We start from the raw sequence: 8,415 nt of genomic DNA, 5'->3' as shown, positions 1-8,415 counted from the left end.
GTTTGTATTGGATGAATATGAGGAAATTCAATCCAAAACTGAACCGGAGAGACACTCGTGTTTTAGCCCTTAATGAATCAGAAAAATGTGGTCTGCACTGTCAAAGGCTGCAGTTAGACCTCAGAGCAGGAGGAGGCCAAGACGAGATCATTTGTCCAGATTTAGGAGGATGGATTTACTTCTGTGGAAAAACTATGAAGACAGATTTATTTCAAGAGGCAGTTGGACAAAAACTACTTTCTCTAGCATGCTGGAAATAAAAGAAGATATATATATTGACTGCACGCAGCTGCAAGTTACAAGATTGTTTCTATTGTTAAAAATGTGTCACACTGGAGGACAACTGTGTGTCTACCACCGCAGAATACACACTGTCAGCTATAATCATAACACAGGCTCAATGGGAGGAGGGAGAAAGGCAGGGCCTCCAACTCTCACATTTGAGCCCGGTAGGTAGAGAGAAAAGGACGACTAGTCCCACTACTATTGTGCGAGTGTTACACTTCAGCAGCAAAACTGAGATGCTTTAGTGAAAGATGTGGCGCTTTAATGGTCGTTTATTGGAGCAGAGTGACTCATCCTCACTGATAGGGAGAGAACAGATGGGGAGAGGCAGTTAGAGGATGGTGTGTGCTTGTGTGTGTGTGTTTGTGTGTGTGTGTGTGTGTGTGTGTGTGTGTGTGTGTGTGTGTGTGTGTGTGTGTGTGGTCTGTCATATGCTACTTTTGGGGACAAATTTCAGACTTAGGACCAGTTAATTGAGGACAGCTTGTCCAATTGGTTACAAAAGCCATGCCCCCAATTGGGAAAAGGCAGATTATTGGGTCAGTGGTTAGGGTTAGGGTTAGGGTCAGGCAAGTAGTGGTGATGATTAGGGTTATGGTAAATCTCCGGGAAATGATTATTAGTCTGTTATGTCCCCAAAAGTGATCATGGTCAGATATGTGTGTGTGTGTGTGTGTGTGTGTGTGTGTGTGTGTGTGTGTGTGTGTGTGTGTGTGTGTGTGTGTGTGTGTTTGGGGATAGAGTTTCTGCTGTGGAGGTCATTAAGGAGCATACAAAACAAAAAAGATACACAGATTCAAATATGGCCATAAGTCGTCCACATGGTGTGTTTTCTCTTCTCCTCTGCTGTTTCTACACTCCCATGTGAGGGACTGTTGTATATCAGTAAGTGGGTGAAACATAAGAGAGTGTAATCGGATGCAGACACACAAACCCTGTGGACAACTTTATACTCTTTGTTTAATGTACACTAAATATCAGTTTCAGATTAAATATATACCAAACCCTAAAAACAGGAATATTTAGTTAACTGGATACAGAACCCAGCATCTTTATCTGGTGTTTTTTGATTTCTTTCTTTGGTTTACTACTTACACCACGGAGGTGTATTTGTAGTTGTTGTTGCTACCTTGAGCGTCCTGGAGTAACTGTTAATGAGCTTACCTAACTCAGTGCAACAGACCACGAGCTGCTAACGTGTGCTTTTCTTAACCGGATCCTTACATAAGATGCCATCCAGGAGTCAGAGGTCACGGCAGCTGGGATTAGCAAAGGAGAACTGGACAGAGCAAAACACAAGGAGAAAGATAGAGATGTGAGCTGAGGGATACTTAGAAATTACTGTTACTACTGGGCACTGCACATCAGGTACACAGGGAGAAATGAAAACTGTGAAAACATAACAAATACCTCTGAGTAAAATAAAACAGTAAGTGAAGCAAAATTAGTCTGAGCACTAATTTGTTGTTTGTGTATCTACAGGAACTAAATTATATAGATTCTCTTTAGCATATAAACCAAATTGTACTATATTAAAGACTAAATCCAATATGATAAAACCTATGGTATGACATGATGCACTGTAAATCTTCAGCTGTATAGCTCTATACCGCCACCTACTGAATGAAGTTACTAAAGGTTTACATGAGGTTTTTTTAGCAAAGTTATCCTGACGTAATCGTCTTCATTATCATTATCGCTATCATATTAAGGAGGAAACTCAATGCCATAGCCAGAATTCAAACTTTGCACTGTGCACTGATTATTTTAACTTAATCGTGAGCAGGATGCAGGTCATAGGCTAAATGTGTTCATTATTTTTGACTATAAATATTTAAATGTTAGCAGAATTCCTCATTGTGTCTCAGAGCATGACAACATTTTTGCAACCTACAGAAAATCAACAAAGCCTCACAAAGTTTTTTACAGCACAGGATGATACTGGAGTCAAAGTGTTAAGGTATTACAGTTAACCACAAATGCATACACACTAAATCTTACTTCAACATTACACAAGAGTTCACATTCATAGATAATCTCTGCCTGTTTAGTATCATCGTGGCAGAGACTGTTTGTGTCCTTGTTGTCCATGTGAGACCATTGTTGTCCATCCTCTGGGTGACAAGGCAACATGACTCCTCTGTGGTCGGCAGGGTGACAGCATCACTGTAGGTCATGTTAGTGCTGTCAGCCATGGTGAGCTGGTATAACCTTGCCACCGCCGTCTCCGGCCCTGAGCTTCTCCACCGGAGGACCAGTGAGCCTTGATGCACGATAGTGAACTACTCAACTACAACTACAACTCTTTTAATCTACTTGCATCTCAATGTTAACGTTTGAAGACCCTTTATTGAACCTCTCTGTAAAATAATGTGTATGTGAAGGTACTTCACTGTTTGAGTTATCAGTTACTTCCATGACAACATACATTAATAGTATCAATATCATCATGTTAGCTATGTTACTCTTCTATGTGACTCAACCCAGTTTATCCGGTGCAATATTTTCTGTGGTGTTGTGTAGGTGAACCAGCAAAAAGTAAGTCAGCATCGTTTAGCTCTAACGTTAATACTCTTATACTCTGGCTGACCTACTTAAACCCAGCAGCAAGGTCAACCATGACAAATATACTAATACATTACTCTGTATTATTGTGTGTGATAAGTTAACAGGTTCCATTTAGAAATGAAAGCCATAAATGTAGCTCTGGTGAAATTTGATTTGTTGAGTATGACGCATCTGTCTGAATTACCAGAGCTACACTGGTGACTCTGAGAAGAGGCTGGTTAAGATGCTGACTTTCAAGATGGTACAGCATGTTATTAAGATCTTACAGAAAAGTAAAAGAAATGCCCTGTCCTGTGGGAAATCCTGCCACTAAGTTGTGTGTATTCATGTTTAACGTTTTGCAAATAAAGGGAAGAGTATGAGGTTTCTGTAAGGTTTCAGGATGTCAGTATTTACTGCAGCAGCTGCTTGGTGAATTACATCATGAAGGTTAAAAGGCCATGTTGAAAAGATAAATGCAAGCTGAAAATTAATCAATTCTAAAGTGAAACCCATTTGAATGACATTTCATTGAGTGGTAAAAGGCTTTCTTTCAATTGTATCATTCAATATAAAGACATTTAATTAACTGTGAATTGATTTTCAATGACCAAGAATCTGAAAATAAGATAACACTAAATGTGAAAGAAAAGTTTAATATTTTCTGACCAAGTGTGTCTGATTATCATTTTCATTAATATAAATTGACCTCTAATATCAGTGGTTGCTTTCTTTTTGCTGGACAATTTTACAAAAGACATTTGCTTCTTTGACCTTCTCCAAGTAATTTCGGGTGGCCAAAGGGGAAACCCTTTTTCACCAAGTGCTGATGGAGATTAATTTTAATATGAGACATAAACACTGATTGCACAAAAGCTGTCTTAATACTGCTCTGCCTCTGAAGTTATTGAGGAACTGTTATACATATAGGATATATGGATATATATTTTCAAAATATAAGGTTAACATAATGTTTTACTGTTGGTATGCTAAAACTTGTACTTCTGCCCGTTCGTACTACTTTGGACAATGTGCTTTGGCAATACTGTACTTCAATATGGTCATGCCAATAAAGCCTCAATGAATTGAATTGAATTGGATATTATTACACTAATATCTTGTATGCTGTGACAGACTTTGTGGATTAAATATTGAGTGGAATACAAGTCAGTATTATTGGACATTGTGGTTTGCAGAGTCGCGAAACACCTTCCGCTGCTCAGATCCAGGTCTGCTTGTGAATATCAACAAAATGGTCTTTCCCTTATTACTATCTAACTGCTTTACTGGCCCTGAAGAGACTAGACATCAAGTGAAATAGATGTATATGAAATTTTAGGGTAATTTGAGATCCAAATATTCAGTAACTACTGCTAAACAAATGTGCAGAAATTAAGAAAGTGAGGGAAAAAAGAAAGCAGACAAACAGCTCCTTCGTTGTCTTTATAAAAGAAAATCATTTTGCTCAACAAAATCTGTCTGTGCTGAAATATTTTCCCACCCCGAGGACCTGTTTTATGGAGCAGATAACAAAGAGACATTAAGTGTTTGAGGAATCTGTACGCGGCGATGTCATGACTGTCTCTTAAAGTCACAGACTCGTGGATGTCAGCTGAACCAGCAACACAAAGAACTACTGAAACACCAAAGAACCCCTGTGACTTATATAAAAATAACCGAGTGATATAATTGATATGCTGCAACAAGCTTAAGCTTGCAGTCGAGTAAAGATGTTGACATTTTGGCAGAGCAGAATGTCACATATGTATAGATAATGGAGTAACAAATATGACAGTAAGAATATGACATGTTTTCTTGCATTCTGCCACTAGATGGCACAGCAACACTAACAAAACACACTGACTGCACAGGGTAACAGTATCCTCCGACAGCTCAGAGAAGGCTCCTGATGGTCATAAAGCACTTGCATCTGTTCTACATTTTCTTACCACTGAAGAAAATTTGGCAGAGTGTCATGTGATAATGAAACTTACAGTCAGACTGATGCATTCTGTCTGTGTGTGCAACTGTGATCTGGTCGGTGGTGGTGTGTGATGGACACCATCAAACATCGCAACAAGCTAAACATGCCGCTGAAAGGTGTGTCGGCCTCGCAGACGGCGATGGTATTGTGGATCAGGAGGTGGCAGTGTTATACACCGCTGAATTAACCAATTGTCTCTGGGCAGAAAAGGCTGAACACAGAGAAATGTGGTGAGGGAAAAGAAGGAGCAAAGAGGATGATGTAATCCTTTAAAGGGACATTGACAAAAAAATAAAATAGGGCTACAATAGAGAGAAGGCTGTAGTAGTGCTGAGATGATCACAACACATACAAATGCATATGTAGGGGTGCAACCAGTGCACATCACAGTTCCCCACAGCCCCAGGTGACATCTTCATATTGCATGTTTTGTTTGACCAAGAGTTCAAAACACAAAAATATTCAGTCTGCAATGGTGTGAAATGGAGAAAAGCAGCAAATCCTCACATTTAAAAGGCTAGATATAGAAAATATTCTGATTTTTTGCTTGATAAATGACTTAAAATTATTACTCAATTAGTCAGTGGCTAATCATTTCAGCTCTATAATATTGTGTACATGTGCTCATGTATGTATCTGTAATATCAGGAAAATGTAGCTGCAAGCAGGAAATGACAAGGATTTAAGCTATTGATAAACATCTTAATATAATGAAAAATAAAGATGGTCATGGAATTATCATCCAATCAGACATCCAGTCTCAAATTCAGTTACTGCTGGATATTGCTGGATATTTAGTTGGAGGTGGGGGGTGGGGATTAACTTTACAAGCTTACAAAGTATTTCTCATTCAAATTCTGGTATTTCTAGGGATCAATGCCACCAAATCTGCCAACTGTGGAAGGTCTGTGAGGGTTGAAAAAATTTGCATGAATATTTTCGTTAAAGCAACATTATTGGCATATAAAAGCAATGTTTAATGAGGGACTTCACCAGTCTTGAAAGTGACAATAAAATAAAAGAGTAAAGTTTGTCCATGAGTAAAGATTATATTTTAGACAATTTCATTCAATTCTATGGTGCAGTTTACTTCAAAACATATTTGACTTTTAAGCAGAACCTGTGGACAAATTTGAATAAACATTAGTTACACAGGTAGCGTTGTTTAGTATGTGTCACAGCTTATATAAACTGGTTGTCAAACAAGAGAACCTTAGGCAAAACAGTAAGTATTATAATAGATTATGCAAAGCACTAAAAAAGTATCAAGTAGATTAGGGGTGCAGTACAGTAGTTTAAACAGGTGAAATATTATTAATATATTAATATTATTTTAATTGTAGAATCTTGTGTGGGCAGTTAAGAAAATATACTATGAAGTCTGTGTTTAATACATGTAAGATAAGTGTTCAAAATTCAAGTCTCTACGATTTCATCAACCTGATCAAATACATGCAGCGAAACATTTTGCACTGTATAAAAGCTGAGGCCCAGGATCTGCCTTGTTTGCATATGACCTCAGCTCCAACGCCTTAGGCTAAACAGAAACACCATCCATTATGAGGAGTGGTTAACCAGCTCTCTCCCAAATTACAGTGACTCTGGGTTCCCATTTTACTGATTTAGCGGTTGTGTGGTTCCCCATCTCATGTTACTGTCTGTTATAGTGAGACGTACTCACGCAGGCTATCCTCCCCTTGTAAAAAGTCCGCTAGGCGTTTGTTGGCCATTTAACAGGCACCAAGCAGGCACCAAGTGAAACACAATTAAACATCTGTCACAGGGCTTTAAGAGATTATTTGCTTACTCTACAAAAAGACACATTTACTTTTTTAAAATCATTGTGCAGCTTGATCATACAGCTGCACTAACTGGTAATGTTACATTGTGGCTTCACAAATGCTGCCCCGGGCTTCTCGGTTGAGACTTAACCACATCCTCCGACAAATGCGAGAGGAACATTTTACCACCCTGACCAAGAGTCCGTTGCACAAGGTTTTCGATCGAGACAGAACATTTCCTGAGCGTGTACGACTGCAGTGACCGAATCACCGTCCATTCCCTGTTTAAAGCTGGCGACAGGTCATCGGTCTTGCTGCGGTATGACTTTGATTGGCAGCTGCGGAGAGGTATCCAGATAACACCCTGGTTAAAGAGTTGACCCCGCTTTTAACCTGCTGGCACAACTCCTGTCTTCACCCTGCCCCCTCCCGCCCCCCTCCGCCAAAATCCGGGCCAATCCTGACAACATTTTACCCAGCGCTTTGTGCTCCACTCCTCCACACCAGCTTCCTCAGAGGCATCTGCCCTTTTTTAATACCGATCTTTGACCTCACAGATACACTAAAGATAAGTTAACCTCTACTACCGTGTCCTGAACACAGTCTCTTGTAACATGGGTTTGTTAGCGAGCGTGCAGTATCTGAGCCTGAGAGAAAACAGAGTATGTGTTTTAAAAGACTTTTTCAATTACACGAGGAGTCAAAAGTTGGAGTTTAGGAGAGAGTCTTGTGAAAGAAACAAGCTTTGTCTGAAGTGTGAATGGCTGCAATACTATTTCCTTCTCTCTCCCACCCTACTGCCAGCACCAGTCAAGGGATTTTCCTTCCCACCATCTCCGGCTGGAACACTATTTCCGGATTGTGTCGTTCATTTATTTAGTTCGCAGAGCACTCTGGAATGAGAGGCCATGGAAAACTGAGTGTGGCAATGTGGCTAGAGCGGTAGGGAGGGAAAGGAAGAGAAAGGGGAAGAGGTGTATGTGTGTGCGTGTGTGTGTGTGTGTGTGTGTGTGTGTGTGTGTGTGTGTTGGAGTGTGTGTTGGAGTGTGTGTTGGAGTGTGTGTGAGAGATGGAGAAAGTGCAAGACAGAGCTGGAGAGAGCTGGATCGTCAGAGACAAGCCCAAGCAACGGCCTTTACCAAAATAGCACAAGCAAGAATCTTTGCGGGCAACATAAATTTGAGCATGATGAGTGTAATCAAACTGAGAGGGGTTAGACATGCGACATAAACTATCTTCATGACCATGTGATGTTGAGGATTCCTTTGTCACAACTGTGTGCTCGCCTCCCTGCCTGCCTGCCAGTCTGTTTGTTTATCTAGCTGTCTCCGCGTCTCCCAGAACATCCTATTACACTACTATGTTGCTGCAGTTAAAACCCAGAAACAGGCTGTCACTGACCTGTTTACCTTTTGACATTTGCAGTGTTGATAACAGCTAACCCTCTCTGACAGGCATAATTGTCAAAGAGAGGTGGTCACACAAGCTTAAGAGGCCTTTGACCTTAATGCAGCATGCCTTATCCTCGTTAGATGACCAAACAGGATTGAATCCATTTACTAAGCTCATTTTTGTCTTGACTGCAGGGGCTTTACAGGAAGAGTGGGGCAACAAGGTGCATTTGAGATGTCTAATATAATTCTTTTTTTTTTTAATTATTCAGCTTTTAACTAACTTTACCAATTATACTAGCAATGTAATTAATCAAGTTAATGATCACATTAATTAATGGATATTTTAAAATCAACATAGGCCCCTACTTGTCTTATACAGTGGTTGCTGGCATGAATACATAGTTATAGTAATGCTTGACCACAT

This window comes from Thunnus albacares, chromosome 12 (genome assembly GCF_914725855.1).
Source record: "Thunnus albacares chromosome 12, fThuAlb1.1, whole genome shotgun sequence".
In the NCBI taxonomy this organism is placed as follows: Eukaryota; Metazoa; Chordata; class Actinopteri; order Scombriformes; family Scombridae; genus Thunnus; species Thunnus albacares.
Note: the sequence above shows the minus strand (reverse complement) of the source record.